The sequence below is a fragment of the Pelmatolapia mariae genome, linkage group LG16_19, assembly GCF_036321145.2.
Source record: "Pelmatolapia mariae isolate MD_Pm_ZW linkage group LG16_19, Pm_UMD_F_2, whole genome shotgun sequence".
NCBI lineage: Eukaryota > Metazoa > Chordata > Actinopteri > Cichliformes > Cichlidae > Pelmatolapia > Pelmatolapia mariae.
In genome coordinates, this window is record NC_086241.1 from 3,802,363 (window position 1) to 3,824,663 (window position 22,301).

A 22,301-nucleotide genomic window follows, 5' to 3' on the forward strand; every position below is an offset into this window, starting at 1 on the left:
CTCGACCTATTGCAGCATGACTAAGAGAGAATTCAGTGTCAAATATCTAAATCTAACATTATAGCTTGCACAAAAATATTATGTCACATTTGACCCCTGATCTCACTTTTACATTTCACATCTGCCTTACTGTCAAGTCCACCTCAAAATGCGTCATATATATAAAGCAAAATGTATTCATGGTAAGTTATTTACAAATCAATGCCTATGACCCATTACCCTCTCCTACATTAAATATATATATATATATGTATGAAAAATTTAATATTGATAATGATATTGCGATAGCAGAACTGGCCTTAAGAACTTTATGGTGGGAAAGATTTTCATTTTACTTTAGTCATTGTAGTTTAGAAGTAATATTACATGCACTTTGCTTACAGACAAAACTATTATCAGAATTATATTCTTGAAAGACTCACTTTGACAAGAATATAATTGCGATAAGAGTTTTGTCTGTAAGAAATATATAAAATTCCCCCTCTCACCCTGCAGGCATTCTTTATCCTTCAAGCTCGGGCCTTTACCAGAGGCCTGGGAGTTTGAGGGTCCTGCGCAGTATCTTTGCTGTTCCTAGGACTGCGCTCTTCTGGACAGAGATCTTGGATGTTGTTCCTGGGATGTGTTGGAGCCACTCGCCCAGCTTGGGGGTCACTGCACTGAGTGCTGTTATTAATGGGACCACTGTTACCTTCACCCTCGACATCTTGTCTTAGCTCTTGGTACTTATTAAGCTTCACGTATTCCTTTTTCCTGATGTTGCTATCACTCAGTATAGCTCCATCTACTAGTTACTACTATGTTGAGTTGGTTAGGCATCACCTTCCCTTGGCCTGGAAGATATCTGGACTTCCAGGCAATACTCGGTATAGATGTTGCTGTTTACTATGCCAGCCACTTGGTTATGGCGTTCCATATATGCCCGGACTCTTGCACCCTGCTGTTATGTGCTGGATCGTCTCAGCATCATCTTTACATAGCCTGTACTTGGGGTCTTGCCTGGTGTGGTAGTCCCCAGCCTCTATGGATCTTGTGCTTAGGTCTTTGTTTCTGTGCTGCCATCATTAGTGCCTCTGTGCTGTCTTTCAGTCCAGAGGACTGTCCTTCCATAATAGTTCCTCTTCTTGCTACTCATCATCTTAGATTTGTACTGATTGAGGTATTCACTAAGAGGGGAATTTATATATGAATTCTAGATGATTACTATTGATAAAAAGTAAATAAATACATGTTAAAACTAAACTTGTATCAAATAAATCATTTTGATACCTTGTTGCACAATAAAAAGGCTTCTCAGATAATAACAATAATAAGAGTGGTAATAATTATAACAACACAAACCTTTCAACACCTCTGCAACACAGAGACAGTAAGATGTTAACTATGTTAAACATAAAACCAACAGAAGTCAAAAGTAAATAAAAGAGTTAAAAGACTAAAATTAAGCACCTAGGATAGCAGTAGTAAAATTAATGACTAAGATATGATTCTATAGCAATAAAAAGTATATCAGAGCTCAAGAACAGAAGATGGGGAAGTTGTTATCTCTAGAGTCCAGAGTCTATCTGGCTATATCTCAAAGCTACAATAAAACACTTGTGATAACTAGATGTGGTGCCAATAATAATAATTATGTAACAATGCAATAAAAAGGAAAAATATTGCTGTTAAATAGCTCGGCTACACTCGAAAAATATCAGTTGTTCTGTTTTTGAGCCACAATGAAGAAGTTGTTGTGGGTCTTTTGTCTGTACATTTTTTGTCTCTGTAGTTGTCAGAGCAGTGAGGTGAATGGAAGGGAGGACTTCATGCTTCTTGCAGGGCCTCTGACAAAGCAGGTGGTCAGAAGCTCAGACAGAAGCACAAATGATGCCTTTGACTGCAGTCATCCCGTTCCTCCTGGCTCTAAGCAGTACTTTGAGTACCTGCAGAGCAGAGGGGTGACCCACTTCAAAGTACCGCTGTCATGGGCTCAACTTCTTCCTACAGGCCACCCCAGCCAGCCCCAGCAGGCTGTGGTTAGATGTTACCAGACCCTGCTGAAACAGCTGCTGGAAGCAGGTCTTCAGCCTCTGATCATCCTTCATGGATGGACAGTTCCAGAGTCTCTGCAATCAAGGTATGGAGGCTGGGAGAGCCAGGAGCTGGCACAGATGTTTCAGCAGTATGCAGAGTTTGCCTTCCAAGAGTTTGCAGCACTTGCACACTCATGGGTGACACTGGATGGTGTTTGGCATGACGGGCAGCCTGCACATGCTCCCAGTTTTCTGCAGAACATCCTTCAACTCAACAAGAACATTTACCAGATGTACCATCAACACTTTCCTGACAAGGGTGAGTCAAATTAACAGGAAAAAGTGAAGATTAAAGACAAAAGTAACGTCACTAAATTTATGCTTTCAGAATTATTCTCTTGTAAATACTTTTTCTTATTTCTCTGAGGATTGAGTTTACTTAAGGTATTGTTTATAGGCAAGTGTCTTGAGAAATCACCTGTAAAAATAAATCATATTTTATAACCAACTAAGGTTGATGAAATCATTCAGCACATGTTCAGCTGTTCCCAATAGTAAAAGTGCCTTTCATGCTTGCATATTTACAGGCAGACGTCTGTCACTGGGACTGAGAACTAAAGATGTGGCTTCTCTCTCCCACATTAAAGCTTCAACAAGTGTAAGTTTTTTCTTTTCTTTTATCTATACATATCTTTTAAACACTAATATATGTATAGTCAGAATTTCACCTCCTTGCATGATTTTTATTTAGGATCCTAATAATGTTTTCGGTTGTTGATATTATTTTGATAATCGGCAATGAAATATTTTATATTTATGATAAGCTCCAGTTATTTATTCACCAAATATATCAGAAACAAAATGCCATGGCCTCAGAAGTGACAAATATCCCCTTTAAAGGAAATACGTTTTGTTAATTTTTGCCAGTAATGTACTACTTCTTGCAGAAGTTTAATCATGTAAGTAACCATGCAAATTTCCTTTGGATGCAAGATATTTAATGATTTTCTTGCACTTAAAGCATGTTTTTAAATCTCTCCAAAATATTACAAACCTCAAATTCAGCTTTTTAAGCAATTCACTGGGGAATTTGTTAATCTGCTTAGTATCATTATTCCAATGAACGTCCCCACAGATGTTCGCTTACATGACGTTTACCATTCTCTGATAACATAAAGTTTGTAAATGAATCAGTCCACATTAAAAGGCTTGCATGTATCACACAGGCGATTTTTACTGTGGCCAAACAATGAAATCTTACATTTGTCTCATGACAAAACATTATTTCCTTTTTAAAACTGAATATTTAAAGTTTATGCCACTGTAAACATACACAGCAGACCCAGTGGCATTTTAATCAGCTTGATTTCACCGGTTGCTGCGCACACACACACACACACACACACACACACACACACACACACACACACACACACACACACACACACCTCCGGCTCGGGCTGAGCAGGTGGGTGAGCCGACATGGGTGCCGGAACCGTCCGGCCGTTGGTCACTCCCATGCATTCGAGTGATGCCGGTGGGGGTGGCTGCGAAGTCGGCCAGGACTGGATCAGCGCCGCCAGATTCTTTATTCTCTGCAGGTAACGCTCTGTCTGGCTCTGCAGCTCTTCCCGCCGGCGGCGCCACACCACCGGCTGCTCCCGCTGCGTGGCTGCCAGCTCGGCCACCATTTGCACCAGCTCCTCTCTCTGCTGGCGCAGTCCTGGGTCTGCCGTGCCTCCCGTCCTGGGTTTCGGCACCAGTGTGAACATGCAAAGCAGAGCCAGTTGTGTTCTGTACATTTTATTATGCAATGCACATCACCAACACACCCCAGTCAGGACCCAGTCCCATATTTAAGTTGGCGGGGCATGATTACCTTGCAGGTGTGTTCACCTTCCCTGCACAGTACCGCAGGCAACGCCTGCCACAGCCAATTGCAGCCCCGCATAATTGCAGCCAATTAACGTGCACGTTAATTGGCTGTTTTTGCGGGTGGTTGCGTCTTGTAGAGGATTGTTCCCTTGTTATAAAATTATTTCAAACCATTTAAATAATTATTTGATCCGATTTTTTTAAACATATTTTATTATTTTTATTTTGGTTTTGTTGAAGGCATTCAACAACTCTTTACACCACACACTCTAGTGACAAGAACAGCAGCACTAACATACCTGAGGTTAATCATTCCCAAAGGAAATTTTAATCATTTTCTCATAATCTGGAACTGACTGTTGTTATATGGATTTTATATGGATTGGTCATATAATTATATACTTTTTGTTTTTGTTTTGTTTAGAATATGACTGATTTGGTTTTCTATGTCATGTTGAGTGCTGTGTGGTAGGCAGGATGTAGGACCCAATTTCAAGACTCACGAGACAGATTGAACTTAAAGCAGCGTTTATATCTGGGAGACTTTCCATAAAAAGTAAACTTCACAAAAAACAAACCGAAACCTCAAACTAGAAATAAACTGGACACACTTGAATCTAGAAACTAAGAAACACAAACTCAGAAAAGAATCCAGGACTGGGAATTAGAATTTCCTCAAGAACACAGAGGGGAAAAACCACACAGCACGGTGACAGTACAACACAACACTGACAGAGAGAAACACAGGGCTTAAATACACTGAAGGATAACGAAGGAATGAGACACAGGAGGAGAGCACAGCTGTGTCTTGTCTGCAAACATGATGCGACCAAGGGGAAGCAAAAGTAGAAACACTGACATGAGACAAGGGTAGGGATGCAACGATACCAATTTTTTCAAACCGATCCGATACCGATACTTGGATCTGAGTACTTGCCGATACCGAGTACAAAAACCGATACTTCTACCACACACAAGTTAAACTTAACCAGTAGTAAAGAAACGACCCCAGACAACTCTTTAACCCAAACGAAACGTTTACTGAACGTAAGGGCAGAGACAAATACTGTACAACACATCCCTTTTTTAAACTCAAATGATATTACAATTCCTTAACCAAATGAAATACACTGTATAAATGAAATAATTCCCTTTCAAATTATATTAAACAACCCAACTTATGTTATCACCTTTTGGTAAGTGACTCACTAATATACACTCCAAAACACGTTATATAAATCCACTAAACACACAATATTCACACATGGGCTCCACACACTCACACTTGTTGCAGGCCTGTTTGCTGCTCACGCCGGACGATGGAGAAAAATCATCTTCTCCCCAGTAAGAGCACAAAAGTCTGACTTACAGTTCCGTTGCCCGGTAGATCGCCGTTCACCAGTCCCACACTAAATCCACTCCCTGCGGACCCGATGCTGTCTCTGCTACAGCACATTAGCCAGTCACTGTCCAGCTCTCCGACAGTCCATAGCGGCTGCCTCCTTGGCGAAGCCAAGCAGTCCGGGCTAGCCTTTAGCCTCGGCGGTCGTAGCTGGAAACACAGTTTTCCACGGTGGTGCGACCATTGAAACAAAAAGTCACTTCACCCACACTCTGTTGTGAAGCTCTCACACGGTTAGCTTTCTAGTCACACACTCTTTTGTGCTGGTTAACCTCAGTAAAACTAGCTGAGTCTCTCACTTTGGTTCAGCTAACCTCGTGCATCTCTCCATGCCGTTCTCTTCTCCTCCTCCATTGCAACAGATACACAGGTCCCGTTTTATGCTACCTTCACGGGCCTCCAGAAAATGAGAACTCTGAAAAATATTTTAACTCCCTTCAGAGTTACATACCATAAAATAATACTTTTATGATTAACATAACAGTTTGATTGCTCTAATTACCTGTATTTACCTTGTGACATATTACAGGGCAAATTACATTTAGGGTAGAGTTACATCACATAACATCAACTGTGAACACCTTATGTTACCGTGGCGTTTAAGTCCATGGGAATTATGAGTATTCCCATCCGGGCTACATTAGTATCGGTTCATGGTATCGGTTAACTTTTACGAGTACGAGTACACACACATTTTACAGTATCGGCCCCGATACCCGATACCAGTATCGGTATCGGTGCATCCCTAGACAAGGGACTGTCAAAGTAAAACAGGAAACATGAGACAGTTCACAAACACGCAGACTAGACACTATGACGTGGAAACCCAACAGACCTAACAGAGGCAAGACCAAGACTACAAATACAGAATAAGTCAAGAGTATAATAATACTGGGCTAGGAAATATAAAATACACAGAGAACCTAACAAATAAACAAGACTCAAGAGAGAATCCAAACAAGGAGTTAAATAAGGAATACAGGACACTCAGAACAGCATAACTAAGACTACCAGTGAATCAGAACATAAACCATACTACAAAATATTACCAAAACACAAGAAACTCAAAATGCTGGGTCATACTGACCCTGAACCGTGACATTTAATTTATTTAAATGATGGCAATGAAAACAAAGAATAAGTCACCTTAATCACCTTAAAATTTCTAAAAAATGATGAAGTAATGGTTCAAAAAAGTCCCATCTCAGAATGATGTGTGACAACCTGATGTTGTGTATCTCCTGTTTGGAACAGATGGATTTCTTGTCAGTGCACATTGACTACAACTGTGCCATCTCTTCAGAGTTTGAAAATGAACTGAGGAACTTACAGGTACAATAAGCATTATAAGATTTTTTTTATACGTTGCATTTAACATTTTGTTGATAGAGCAAAGCTACATATGTTTCATTTTATGTTGTAGATTTTGAGCAGGAACTTGCCTATCCTGATTTACAAGATGAGTGCTCATGATTGTTCTCCCAATGATTACCAGCTTCTTGGAGATTTCCTGAATGGTACATTTTTATTACAGCTTTTTGACTTTGCAAATTTAAGATATTAATAATCATTTCCCATAACAGAAACGACAACAATACCTCATTTTATGAATGTGCAGCTGTATATGTAATACTACTTTCCGATAGCTGTTGTAGTAGAGATTCGTGTTGTGAAATACGTACTCATGGTACCTAATAAACCAGATAATTATTTCTGTGACTATAATACCACTTATTATTGTGTACAGTGTACATCCTTTCAAAAAACTGGCTTTTAAAAACTGCTATCTGAAGATATTACGGCATGGCAGAATAAAGAAAAAAAAAAAAAGAAAGGCCACAACATCTGGGCAAATCCTCTGGTGTTGTTAACCAAACAGAATGCATTAAGATAAAGTTCTAGATCTTGGGAGTGTTATCATGTCATGAAATCTTCTTGTTATGGGCCAGTGATGTTATATAGGGCACCTATAGACTTAGCACACACTTACGATGTTTTTCAGTAATAGTGAATACATATTGTTACAATAACATATATTAGAACTATATCAGAACTGAACTTAAAACAATTCATATTTCTTGAACACAACACAGTCTTGATGGACAATGGCCTGAATATTGTGGGGTGTGACATGAAGGACATGTTAGGCAAGCTGGACACGGAAGATGCTCTTGTCAAGTAAGAGTTCATTTTCTGATTTATATGTACTGGAATTCTGTTATTTTTCTTTTTCTTATTGATTAAAAATTTGCTTATATTTTTCATGTCTCTCTCTTTCCAAAAGTCCTGGCATTTCACACCACACCAGGATGACAGGGTTAAGAAACAGTTATCAGACTGTGTGGGATAAATTTAAGTCCCAGACCACAGCAGAACGAGATCTTTTCCTTCAGGAATCATTCCCCTCTGGCTTCCAGTGGGCCACCTCCAGCGTATCCTTTAAAGTTGAAGGTGGCTGGTCAGAAGGCGGGAAAGGAGAGACTATTTGGGACCGGTTTGGTCATGAGGGCTTGGCCTTTGCAGATCAGACAGCTGACCTAGCTTGCGACAGTTACCGTAAGGTAGATTATGATGTCTACCTTCTGCGAGGTCTTCAGGTCAACACCTACCAGTTTTCCATCTCTTGGGCCCGTATTTTCCCCACAGGGTACCGACAGAGCCAATCAGAAAAAGGAGCTCAATACTATGACCAGCTGATAAATGCTCTCATTGCATCTGGCATACAACCCATTGTCACTCTGTACCACTGGGATCTGCCTCAAGCACTCCAGAATTATGGTGGATGGACCAATGCTTCCATTGTAGAGGCCTTCAAAGACTATGCAGACTTCTGCTTCTCCAGGTTTGGAGACAGAGTCAAGATCTGGAACACATTCAATAGTCCCTGGGTAGTGAGCCATGCCGGGTATGGTACTGGTGTGCATGCCCCAGGAGTAAAGGACTATGTGGAATCTTCCTATCAGGTGAGAGTGATGTTATTAGAATACTATAATTAATCACTTTATTACAAGTGTAATTATTGCACTCATGCATTTAATATTTGATTTTACATTATCAGGTCACTCACAATATTCTCAAGTCCCATGCTGAGGCCTGGCATGTCTATAATGACAATTACAGGAAAACACAAGGAGGAAAAGTGGGCATTGCCTTGAACTCTGACTGGGCTGAACCCAGTGACCCTGCCAAACCTGAAGACGTAGCAGCTGCAGACCGTTACCTGCAGTTTATGCTGGGTTGGTTTGCACATCCCATATTTGTAGACGGAGATTATCCTGCAATACTCAAAGATCAGGTGGAACAGAAGAAAAAAGCATGCCCTGACTCTGTACCAGCAAAGCTCCCAGTTTTCACTCCCACAGAGAGCCAGAGGATACTTGGTACTGCTGACTTTTTTGGTTTAAATCACTATACTTCTCGGCTGGTCAGCAACAGTAATGGTGGGTGCACCCCTGGTCCCGACGGTGTTGGTGACTTCCATGCAACTGTGGACCCCACATGGAGTTCCACAGCTTCTGACTGGATCTATCCTGTTCCTTGGGGACTTAGAAGGCTCCTAAACTACATTTCAACAGAATACCTGAATGTTAACAAAGTGCCTATATACATAACAGGAAATGGGATGCCAACAGATTACAGTGTTGACAGTCTCACTGACACCAGCAGAACGGACTACATGAGAAGTTACATCAATGAGGCCCTGAAAGGTTAGTGTTGGGGATTTCCCCAATTTGAAGGCACTTTTTTAGAGAGAGTCAAAATAATTCTGACACTAATCTTGTTTTCGTGTTCATTTTGTAGCAACACTCACAGATGGAGTGGATGTGCAGCGATTCACAGTGCAGTCACTCATGGATGGATTTGAGGCAAACCAAGGCTACAGCCAAAGATTTGGTCTTCACTATGTCAACTTTGAAGTGGGATCCAGACCAAGGACCCCAAAGCAATCTGCATATTTGTACGCTGAGATTATCGAGCAAAACGGTTTCAGTTCACAAAAAAGTAAGAAGTTTAAAGCTGCAGAAAGGCCATTAACTCGACGTTTAGCTGCCTTACCACCCTCAGAAGTTCCATCTCAGGCAAAGGTAGTTTGGGAGAAATTCTCTTCACAGTCAAACTTTGATAGACAAATGTACCATTATGGCACTTTTCCTGAAGGCTTCAGTTGGGGAATTTCTTCTTCGGCCTACCAAATTGAAGGTGGCTGGAATGCTGATGGCAAAGGTCCTAGTATATGGGATACATTCACGCAGACAACTGACAGTATTCCTGATAAAGCAAATGGCAATGTAGCCTGTGACAGTTACAACAGACTTAATGAAGATCTCTACATGCTGCGGGCTCTGAGGGTGAAGTCATACAGATTCTCTTTGTCCTGGTCCAGGATCTTTCCTGATGGCACACGTAAGTCCCTCAACCAGAAAGGCGTTGACTACTACAACAGACTCATTGATGGTCTTATAGAGTACAATATCGAACCCATGGTAACACTGTACCACTGGGACCTTCCTGAAGCTTTGCAAAAGGTCAGTGGCTGGGAAAATGCAGAGATGATTGACATTTTTAATGACTATTGCGACTTCTGCTTTGCTACTTTTGGTGACAGAGTGAAATTCTGGATAACCATTAACCAGCCTCAGACAATTGCATGGTCTGGATATGGACTTGGAAATATGCCACCAAATGTTGTGGACCCAGGATATAGACCATACATAGTTGCACACAACCTCATTAAAGCTCATGCCAAGGCCTACCATACATATGATGACAAATATCGCCAGTCTCAGGGTGGTCTAATCTCCATTGCCCTCAACGCTGATTGGTTTGAACCTGCTGATGTCAACATAGTCCGTGAAGTGGTGACTGCTGACCGGGCGATGCAGTTCCAACTGGGATGGTTTGCACATCCTATTTTTAAGAATGGTGACTATCCTGATGCACTGAAGTGGCAAGTTGGGAACAAAAGTGAAATCCAAGGTCTTCCACAGTCAAGACTTCCTTCCTTTACTGAAGAAGAAAAGAACTCCATCAAGGGAACTGCTGACGTATTCTGTGTAAATCATTACACTACAAGGGTAGTGAGCTATTTTACAGCTGCGCTTCAGCCTTACTCCTATGAATCGGACCGAGACATGAGAGAAGCAGAGGAACCTGATTCACCAACTACAGCCATTCCTAACCAAAAAGCTGTGGCCTGGGGCTTGAGGAGACTCCTCAACTGGATCAAGGAGGAGTATGGTGATCCAGAGATTTACATTACTGAGAATGGAGCAGCAGTAGAATGGGATGACTTTGAAAGAGTAATGTTTTATAAGACCTATATCGATGAGGCTCTCAAAGGTGCAGTAATATAAGAATATTTCAGAAGCTATTCAACATTTTCCACAACTGCTATGACTGGTTGTTCATTTACTTTGTGTGTGTGTGTGTTTGCACGCTTGGTTACATTACAGCCTATGACGTTGATGGTGTGCGGTTGCAAGGATACACAGCAACAGCTTTTATGGATTCTTTTGAGTGGCTGTATGGGTACAAATTTCTATTTGGTCTGCACCACGTGGACTTCACAAACCCAGATCGTCCAAGAACACCAAAGTACTCAGCTCATTACTATTACAACATCATAAAGGATAATGGTTTCCCCTTGCCAGATGATGAGAAGATGCTTTATGGTCACTTCCGTGAGGATTTCATGTGGAGTACTGCTTCAGCATCCTACCAAGTAACTTACACTTTTACTGCAATTTTACTTTTACTCAGTTAAGGAATGATTTGAATCCTGTGCTGCTTCCCATGTTTTCATCTCTTTAAATTATTGTTTTGCATTTACTGTGTCCAGATTGAAGGAGGATGGAGGGCAGATGGAAAAGGTCTAAGCATCTGGGACAAGTTCACTCACAGTCCTTCCAAAATATTAAATGATGACAATGGGGACATAGCCTGTGACAGTTACAATAAAATAGAAGAGGATGTTGCGATATTAAAGCAGCTGAAAGTAAGCCATTATCGTTTCTCCTTATCCTGGCCGAGAGTCCTACCTGATGGCACCATCAATAACATTAATGAGGCTGGAATCAAGTACTACCAAAGACTTTTGGACGCACTGCATGCTGCAAATATCCAGCCACAGGTATGTATAATTCCTTTCTGGCAAACAGAAAATATACATGGAAAGTAGATCAAGTCAGCAAGTACAGCCAATTTTCCTTTCCTTTCCTTTCCTTTCCTTTCCTTTCCTTTCCTTTCAGGTTACTCTGTACCACTGGGATCTACCACAAGCTATAGAGGATTATGGAGGCTTTTTGAGTGACAGCTTTGTTAAGCTTTTCAGGGACTATGCTGATCTCATGTTTGACCGTCTTGGTGACAAGGTGAAAATTTGGATCACCTTTAATGAGCCACTTGTTATAGCCCGCAATGGATATGGCTTTGGAGACTTTGCCCCAGGTATGGTTTGGGCCAGTGGTTTCCAATTTTTTTTTCTAGGCCCCCTCCCGGCACAAACACATGCTCCAACCACACACACCCATATTTTGTTTTCAAATTCCATTGCGGTTTATTTCACACCTCAAACTGTTTGTGAAGAATTAAACAAATAAATGTAAACAAATAAATTACAGGTAGCAATAAAATAAACTACTACCTCTTTTACGCCATGTCCACACCTACACTGGTATTTTTGAAAACACAGCTTATTTGGGTCACTGAAAACGTATATTCTTAAAAACTCCTGCCAGGGTGGAGATTTTTAAAAGGTCCGTTTTTGCGTTTACGTGTGGACGAGGAAAAATGAGATTTAGTCACGCTTTTTTGACGTCATGCTCTGCGCCACATTATTGTTTACATGACATGAATTTCTACAATGGCGAAAAGAGACAAAATACTGTTGCTGTTAATCTTATTATGTGCAGTTTTACATGCTTACATATTAAAACACAGTTATTGTCTATTTAATTAAATTTTTTAAAATTAAATTTATGTATGCTGTATGCACTTTGTCCATTCCTAAGTTGTGAGTCAACACCAGCCATATTTCACAGTGCTGTGAATCACTCAGACTAATGTTAAATTTTCAATTTTTTTCTTTATTGAATAAATTCTGGCAGAGGCAGCCAGTTAGACAAAATCCAAAATACTGTCTTTAGTTAGAAATCATTTCATTTGAAATGATGAAGGCACTTGAAAAACAACACAAAATTAGCTGCCTTTTCAGAAAAAAAAAAAAAAATTCAGAAGGTTTTATTCTTTCCCGCCCAGGCTTCTAGACTTCTGATTGGCCAACATTTCTACATGGCTAGGATTTCCATTTTCTTGACAGCGTTTGACTTTGTTTTTTGTGTTTACATGTGGACTGAGATATTTTTGAAAAACTCCACGTATGGACGGGATTTTTTATTAACAAAAACAGAAAATCTCTGTTTTCAGAAATACCGGTGTACGTGTGGAGGTAGAAAAATAAACCATCTTTATGGTGTAATTATTTTATGTGTAGTTGTTTTGTTTTGTTCTTATTGTGTAAGAATATTATCAATACATTTTCCCCCCTACACACACACACACACACACACACTTTATGAACCACTGGTTTAAGTAATGCTTTGCATCTAATACTGCACTGTTATTATGTAAGTTCTATTAATGCTATGCAGTGATATATTGTTAAGGACAAAATGTTAAATTGTGGTCAAGGTGAATATCTGACTATTTTGAAATAAGCTGTAATCTGTACAGCAGTTCTTCACATTTCTAAACCATAGTGACAACCCCCCCGCCCTCCCCAAAACAACAACAACAACAACAACAAAAAAAAAACAAAACAAAGCATATAGGCAGCTAATGTGTCTTTGTTTGTCTCCAGGAATCAGTTCAGGACCAGACACTCTGCCCTACATTGTTGGTCACAACCTGATTAAAGCTCATGCTGAAGCCTGGCATCTCTACAATGACAAGTACAGGGCCAAACAGAACGGCATAATCTCCATCACAATCAGCTCTGACTGGTCTGAACCCAGAAATCCCTACAGACAGGAGGACTATGATGCTGCAAGACGTGTGGTGGAGGTACCCCAATTCTTCTCAGATGTGACAAAAGAAATTAATAGCAGTTAGTTTCAAATGACTATTATGTTTCTTTTTGTGCAGTTCACTCTTGGCTGGTTTTCCCATCCCATATTTAATGGTGACTACAGTGAAATTATGAAGACAAGAATACGAGAACGAAGTCTAGCTGCTGGTCTACCACAGTCTCGGTATTATTGAAGGCTATTATTAAATCACAAAAAGCTAATTCTGTTCACAAAACTTTTTTCACTGAAAACACTACTTCCAGATGAACAGAATCAACTTTTTGGGATTTCCTTATCTGGATGATTGAGCATCCACCAAGACCCTATTATTAAATCTTTAAAAGTTTGTCTGTGATTTTCTAAGTAGCTCTATAGTATAATAATTAAGTTTGGTTTCACTTAAATTTCTCCAGGTTGCCTGAGTTCACTCCAGAGGAGATTAAGAGAATTAAGGGCACTCATGACTTCTTTGGATTGAACCAGTACACATCTGCCCTGGCATTTCCTGTGGACCATGGAAATACTGCAAGCCTTGAGGCAGACATGTAAGAAGTAAACATTTGAAAAACAACTGATTTCTAGAACTAATTCTTCTGAACAGCTTTGCTTCTTTATTCTGTACCTTACCAAATTTTGCCCTCTGCAGCGGTGCGGCGACAGTTACTGATCCCACTTGGTTGGATTCAGCCTCCGTCTGGCTAAAGGTCACACCATTTGGCATCCGCAGATTGCTGAACTTCATCAAAAATGAATATGGAAATCCACCAATTATCGTCACTGAGAATGGAGTTTCAGAGCAGGGACCTATTGATCTAAATGATGTTCACAGGATCTACTACTATGAACAGTACATTAACCAGGTGTTGAAAGGTATCAAAAACTTCTCTTTATAAAAAAAACTAAGGCCAGGAATGTCCTGGAGAGGAAAATAACATAATCATGTTTTGTGTGTAATACGGATGCTTTAAAATAGACTCTGAATTTCAAGCATATGAAGGTACTTATTTTCTCTTCACAGCTTACTTGCTTGATGGTGTGGATGTGCGTGGTTACACAGCGTGGTCACTGTTGGACAACCTAGAGTGGGCTTCTGGCTTTTCACAGAGATTTGGTCTGTTCTACGTTAATCGCACAGACCCTAATCTTCCTCGAGTGCCTAAGAGCTCTGTAAACTTCTACACCAAAGTCATAAAGTGCAACGGATTCCCTGACCCTGAATCAGACATGTGTGCCTGAACCCAGAGTCTGGAGGTAAAAGAATGAAATATTTGCTCAGATGCCTACTTTGAATGATAGCCCTTTAAATTAAATGTTCAAATAAATAACTAACTTACCTGCTGAAAAGCAGGTTAGTTACTATCTGCAAATCTTCACAACTAATATGACAGTATTGTTTTTACTGTGCCTCTTCTGCAGCAAAAACTTCGCAAACAGCTGAAACACCAGTCAAAGTGTGAAATTCCTTGGTCTGGATCTCTCCGCCGATGATGCTGAGACTGGACTTTACACCACATTTGCTCTACTGATTGTTGCAGTAGTAGGAGTGATTCGTGTTTCTGTTTTCTTCTTTAAAATGAAAAAAAAAAGTCCAAGAAAAGTGAACATGTGGACAGTATCAAAATGGAGTAAAAACTGTAACTGCTAATAAGCTGATGTGCAGTGTAGGCCCCCGTAAACAGCATTTGATTGCAGGCCCTTAAAGACTGAAAAATACTAATGGGCTCATCAGACATAGAAAATTGTAAGTTTCTCATGACTTAGTTATTAAATCCTTGTACATTATAATTTGCTTGACCACTGCTGCAACATGAAGATTTGAGAATCCACCAAAATGATTAAAAGTGTCATTTTATCCTGTACTCAAAAAAGATAAAAGTAATTTATGTAATAAGAAAAACAATTTTAAGGTTATAGTACAGGATGTAACATACGCCTCAAATTTGAATAATGTTTTTGTATATGTTTATCAGATAATCAAATATATCAAATAAAACACTGTAAAAAAAATCCAGTGAATTATGTCATGATTGTTGTTAAATGCAAGTACCTTCTTCGTCTTCTTATTTTTTTTCTCCACTTTTTTGTACAGTGATAAACAATTTTTGATGCTGATACTGTTACCTTGAAGTAATCAAAATTACACTGTGAATCAAAACAATATATCCATCATGTCCTGTGCTGGTCAACAATGCCATGTGCGGTATTTAAGCTAAATAATGATCAGTGTTGTAGGTTGATTCATTTGTTAATGAAAGTCTAAGACTGTGTTCAAACATTTGTTATTTAGCTATAAATCCAGTGGCCTCTTAAATCTCTTAAATCTTTTCAGTTTTTTACTTCAATACATTTGACTTCAGCGGTCTTCAAAGTAGAGCAGTGTTTCATAAACAAGGAGCAGAGTAACGCACTTTAAATTGTTCTTGTTAAAGAGACCTGATGAGAGTAAGTGTCAGGGTACTGTACTGCTAAGGTTTGGACTTGTATTTGTTTTCCAGCTTCAGTCAGAACTCTACAGCCCTCACCACACTCCCTGCCCATGGCTGATGCCCCCAGGCGTCGGTGCGTTGGTGGTTCTAGGTGTCTGGGGCTGGGCGCTCAGGTATGTACTGGCTCACTCCCGGTGGCTGCTTGGCGGGGCCTGGCGCCCATGGCTTGCTCTGGCCCCTTCCAGGGGCTGGGGGGCCCTCAGGCCCCTGGGCCTGCAGCTCGGTTCACTCTGGCGCAGCTGGGTGCCGGCAGAGCCAGCGGGCACGTCACTGCAGCCCCCTTTGGCTTCTGCTCCGTGGCTGCTGGGTGACCCCTCGTCTGGGGCTCTTCTCAGCTCTTCCCAGGAGGGTGGCACGGCTGCCCCTCCAATGGTCCTCCTTGGGCTGTCGCACTCTGCGGCTTCTGGATGTCTTGTGCCTGGATCTCCTCCATGCCTGCTTCATGCCCTGGGGGACAGGGCCATGGCTCCCTACACCCTCTAGCAGATCTGTTTCTCTTCTCTCTTTCCATCCTCTTTCTTTCTCCATTTCCTATCCTCCAGCCATGTCTGTCGGGGGATAGGAAAAAAACCCCAAAAGACCAAAAACTCTACAGCCAAGGCCAGAACTGAAAGGGGGAAATGGGCGACATAAAGGTATCATTATGTTAATATTTACCAGAGTGACAGAAGCTTTAACAAATATCAATATGCATCAGAGTTTAGCTTCATTTTTAGTTTTGGTCTATTGTATGCAAATAGGACCAATTTCAGACTGAGTGGACTAACTATGTACTGTGACTTAATGTTCATAAAAACTCTGAAGAATCTGGTGTTCAGTTAAAATCATTTTCAAGGATTCAAGGAGCTTTATTTGTCATTCTCATCACATGTTAACATGAGATGGAATGAAATTATGTACACACGGTCCCGGAGTGCAAAGAAACAAAAATAATGAAGAAACAGAATTATTTTTTTTAAAGTTATAAATAAATAGTTAAGTTTGTGTTTTTTGTTTGTTTGTTTTTTTTAACAAGCAGAAATGACAAGTAATAAGACAATACAATAAATAATACTATAACTAGAGTGCAACAACCTGAGCACCAGTATGGGGTATGGGTATAGAGTGTGGGTATAAATATATAGATTTATATTTTTAGATTAAAGATTACTTTCACTCTCTCAAAAACATTTCCAAAATTAAAATAGAAAACCCTATTTTTTATGTTGCTTCTCACTGCTAATCTCAGAAGCTGTGATTTAAACTGGAGTTGCTATGTTCTGTAGAAATCACAGTCCCACTATAGGTCACTGTGGAGAAGTCACATGTTTTATACAAAACAAAACAAGTTTAGAGTGTTTTGTATTGATGATTTGTGCTTTACTCACCTGAGACTAACAAAGCAATATAAAATATATTTTACCACCAATTCCCAGAGACATTATAATGTGAGTGTGTTTTATAAAATATATAAAACACACTCACCACTCACATGACTAGATACACCTGTTCAGCTGCCTGGTTTGAATATTTCAGAATCCGCTGATCTACTTAGAATTTCTTAAATGGCAACTGTCCCTTGGGTTTACAGAGAATGAGCAGCACCTCTCTGGGCCAAAAACCTTTGTTGATACCAGAGGTCAGAGGTGAATGACCAAACTGTTTCAAAGGCAACAGTAACTCAAATAACCACTCATCACAATCAAGGTATGCAGAAGAGCATCTCTAAATGCAGCATGTTGAACCTGACACGGTTTTGTAGACGGTCTCAGGTGCAGACCAGGAGACCTTTGGAAAAACTGGCAGTGCGTTTATTTACAGTGATTTCACCAGGTGACAATATATACAAAGTGTTTGGGAGAGGGGTCCGGGGCTCCAGGGTCCGAGGGGAAGGGGAAGGGTCCGAAAACACACTCCACTCTCTCAGCAACGATCCCACTCCTTTTCTTCCAACGCTCCTCTCGCTCACTCAAAGATAGAGGGACGGGTCCAGGGAAGATCTACACACACACAGAAAAATCCAATTAGTACGAGGTCGCACGAAAACTAACAGACTCAGACTTGCTGATCACAGAATAACTGACGCTGGTGGCTCAACGTTCCAGTAGTAGCGTAGGTCTGCCATCTTAAGAAGCCCTTCTGATTGTAGCAATCAGCGACAGGTGTGATGACGAGCACAGGTGCGTGGGCCAGGGGCGGGAGCCCACAATGAGCACCGCCGCGGCAGGGGGGAGAGGGAGAGAACAAAAACAAAAACATGTTGCCTAACACGGAGTCAGCCGGTGAGGCACGGGGACCGTGACAGAACCTTGAAGCAGATGGGCAACAGCAACAGTTTATGTAAAGTAACTTAAAGGCTCAAGTAAATAAAAAGTTAAAAACAAAAACAAATAGAGAAAAAATAAGAAGGCATTTGTCTACACAGTTGTTGTTTCACAGTTATCCCAATACTGATTTTCATGAAATTTATTTCTGTAACTAACTGTAGCAGACTAAAATGAAGCGCCACTAGCCCAAAGAGTCATTGGACTGTTCAGCTGACATTCATGTGGTAAGTTACATTGTTATAACAGCTATTCTGATTATCTTGTGTTGATCTATGTTTCTTATTGTTTACTTATAACATAATTGCAGCTGTTTTCTCTGTATTGAGTGTGGTTAGCAATGACCACTGTGACTGAGACTGCTATACCAGTTAATGGCCTCTGATCACTTTTCTACTTGGGATGGTACTAATAAAGTTGCATTCCTGTAGTTGAGCAGTGTATGGAACACAGGAACTGCAGGTAAAAATAGAGGTCAAGTAGCCAGGACGAAGGTGAGTAGCCAGTGATGCAAGTTTTCCAGTCTGCCCTGATGGCTCAAGTGTATCACAACTCCATCACCCCCTAGTGGGAGGGAGGACAAGTGAATACCTGCTACACACAACAGATGCTGAGCTGATGCCTCATAGTGCAGTTTCTCCGATCAATGAGCCTCCACTGGCCCCCATGCCCAGCTCACAGCAGCCTGCAGCTATGCCTTAAATGCCAGCCAAGGCACCAAAGTACAATGGGTTGGCACCACTACAGCCCTATCTCTCACAATTCTAGCTAGCAACAAGGCTGAGTGGTTGGAGTGACCAGGAAGCTGCCACATACCTAGCTCTGGTATTGGAGGGAAATGTGCTGCAAGTGCTTCTCGACCTCACCATGGCACTGGAGAGGCGATTTGGGCAGCAGCATTCCACCGACCATTGCAGGGAGCAACTAGCCAAATATACAGTGGCTTGCAAAAGTATTCGGCCCCCTTGAACTTTCCCACATTTTGTCATATTACAGCCACAAACCTGAATCAATTTTATTGGAATTCCACGTGAAAGACCAATACAAAGTGGTCTACACGTGAGAAGTGGAACGAAAATCATACATGATTCCAAACATTTTTTACAAATAAATATATGCAAAGTGGGGTGTGCGTAATTATTCATCCCCCTGAGTCAATACTTTGTAGAACCACCTTTTGCTGCAATTCCAGCTGCCACTCTTTTAGGGTATGTCTCTACCAGCTTTCCACATCTAGAGACTGAAATCCTTGCCCATTCTTCTTTGCAAAACAGCTCCAGCTCAGTCAGATTAGATGGACAGCGTTTGTGAACAGCAGTTTTCAGATCTTGCCACAGATTCTGGATTGGATTTAGATCTGGACTCTGACTGGGCCATTCTAACACATGGATATGTTTTGTTTTAAACCATTCCATTGTTGCCCTGGCTTTATGTTTAGGGTCGTTGTCCTGCTGGAAGGTGAACCTCCGCCCCAGTCTCAAGTCTTTTGCAGACTCCAAGAGGTTTTCTTCCAAGATTGCCCTGTATTTGGCTCCATCCATCTTCCCATCAACTCTGACCAGCTTCCCTGTCCCTGCTGAAGAGAAGCACCCCCAGAGCATGATGCTGCCACCACCATATTTGACAGTGGGGATGGTGTGTTCAGAGTGATGTGCAGTGTTAGTTTTCTGCCACACATAGCGTTTTGCATTTTGGCCAAAATTTTCATTTTGGTCTCATCTGACCAGAGCACCTTCTTCCACATGTTTGCTGTGTCCCCCACATGGCTTGTGGCAAACTGCAAACGGGACTTCTTATGGTTTTCTGTTAACAATGGCTTTCTTCTTGCCACTCTTCCATAAAGGAGAACTTTGTGCAGTGCACGACTAATAGTTGTCCTATGGACAGATTCCCCCACCTGAGCTGTAGATCTCTGCAGCTCGTCCAGAGTCACCATGGGCCTCTTGGCTGCATTTCTGATCAGCGCTCTCCTTGTTCGGCCTGTGAGTTTAGGTGGACGGCCTTGTCTTGGTAGGTTTACAGTTGTACCATACTCCTTCCATTTCCGAATGATCACTTGAACAGCGCTCCGTGGGATGTTCAAGGCTTGGGAAATCTTTTTGTAGCCTAAGCCTGCTTTAAATTTCTCAATAACTTTATCCCTGACCTGTCTGGTGTGTTCTTTGGACTTCATGGTGTTGTTGCTCCCAATATTCTCTTAGACAACCTCTGAGGCCGTCACAGAGCAGCTGTATTTGTACTGACATTAGATTACACACAGGTGCACTCTATTTAGTCATTAGCACTCATCAGGCAATGTCTATGGGCAACTGACTGCACTCAGACCAAAGGGGGCTGAATAATTACGCACACCCCACTTTGCAGTTATTTATTTGTAACAAATGTTTGGAATCATGTATGATTTTCGTTCCACTTCTCACGTGTACACCACTTTGTATTGGTCTTTCACCTGGAATTCCAATAGAATTGATTCATGTTTGTGGCTGTAATGTGACAAAATGTGGGAAAGTTCGAGTACTTTTGTATGCCACTGTAATTGTCAGGAAGGAGAGAGCCTGGGCAGCTTTTCCGCAGATGTGCAGCTGCATGTCCAATGTGGCTACCCAGAGTTTCCCCGGGCTGCCCAGGAGGAGCAGTCTACATGCCTTCTTGCAAGGGCTTTCCTCAGACTGGCTGCACCAACATGTCTGCCTTGCCATGCCGTGGTCCCTCAGTGAACCCCTCCGTGAGGTTGAATGGGCTGAGTCAGTGACTCCTCACAACTTAACCAGCAGAGCGCCCTCATCATCTTTAGCTAGAGTATTTAAACCCTCAGTTCCCTTAGTTCATCATCTTGTCATTGTCGTCAATTCTGCATGTGTGTTTCATTCAGTTCAGCCAGTCGTTTGTCTCATGTTCATCCTGGCATCATAATAAACACCGTTCACATCCTTCAACAGTCTGCGAGTCCTGTGTTTGGGTCCTCTCTTCCTTCTTCCACACTAAAACGTCATGACTGTACTGTGGCCACAAGATTGCATCCTGGTGCTGATCCATAATCCCTCCCTTATTATTAATTCCTAGTGCTATAATAATAAAGTAGTAAGAACAAAAAAATTAAGTAATACATATAAAATAATGTAATATAATAATGTTTGTCGGTTTGTTTGACTATCCACTCTGTGCAGGGAAAAAGCTAATTAAATGTTTAAAATGTAGAGTTAGAGTAATCTTGCTGCTGTAAAATCAGAAGTTTGTATTTGAAATATAAATCTAATATAATCTGTTTCTTAATGTATTTTCTTTAAAACACAGTTTTTTAATATTGTAATTATAATAATCCACATATATATGGATATGAATATTAGAGTTTTTGTAGCATCAGTCTGCGTCACCCAGTTAATTTGTGTGTTTCCCCTACAGCTCTGCATCGCTCAGGCGGCAAAAAGTGCTCGTACCCCACTCGTAACCAGCGCTCTGCCATCAAGGGTGGGTTAATGGTCATCATGTGACTGATGCGAGTCAGATCCTTTTATTTAGCAAATATGTAATTAATAGTTAAATGTTATTGTTGAGGGGCACAGACTCCACACGCATACCCACACATTAAAAAAAAAAGGTAAAAAAAAAAAAGAAGAAGAAGAAGAAATGCCTCAAGAAAAAGGCACTTGGGGCACCGTCAGGAAAGGGCAGGTGCTCAAGCCCAAGGTTGAGCTACACATTTTTTTTCTTTACAGCACTTTTGCATGTCTCACAGTTCAAATTTACTGGACTACTATATACTGCTTTGTACAATATAATATTTATTTCATATAGGGGTTGGCTCTCATTTGATCATATATGGGAAAAAATAAGACAAGATGCATGCAGTGAAATATTTAGTATCTTAAATAAGTGTTTAAAATAAAGCAGACATCAGCAGGTGCACATGTACATGTCATCAAACTTTTATGTATATTAATTACTTGACCTAAAGACATTTCATGAACCTATGAGCTAGGGCTGCCACGATTAGTCAACAAGTCACGATTATGTCGACCATCAAAATTGTCGACGACCAATTTAATAGCCTATGCGTCGTTTGAAGCTTTGTAAGATGTTGAAAGATACAGGAATAAGTAGTAGGACTTAAGAGTGTAATAACGGCCGAAACAGAAAATGGCAGCAATGCATCT

The 22,301-nt window shown here is 40.9% G+C and overlaps 1 pseudogene; it reads left to right on the forward strand.

The window, feature by feature from the left end:
* The first annotated feature begins 1,721 nt into the window (after positions 1-1,721).
* On the forward strand, positions 1,722-16,155 carry LOC134646395 (lactase/phlorizin hydrolase-like; annotated as a pseudogene).
* The last annotated feature ends 6,146 nt before the right edge of the window (positions 16,156-22,301 follow it).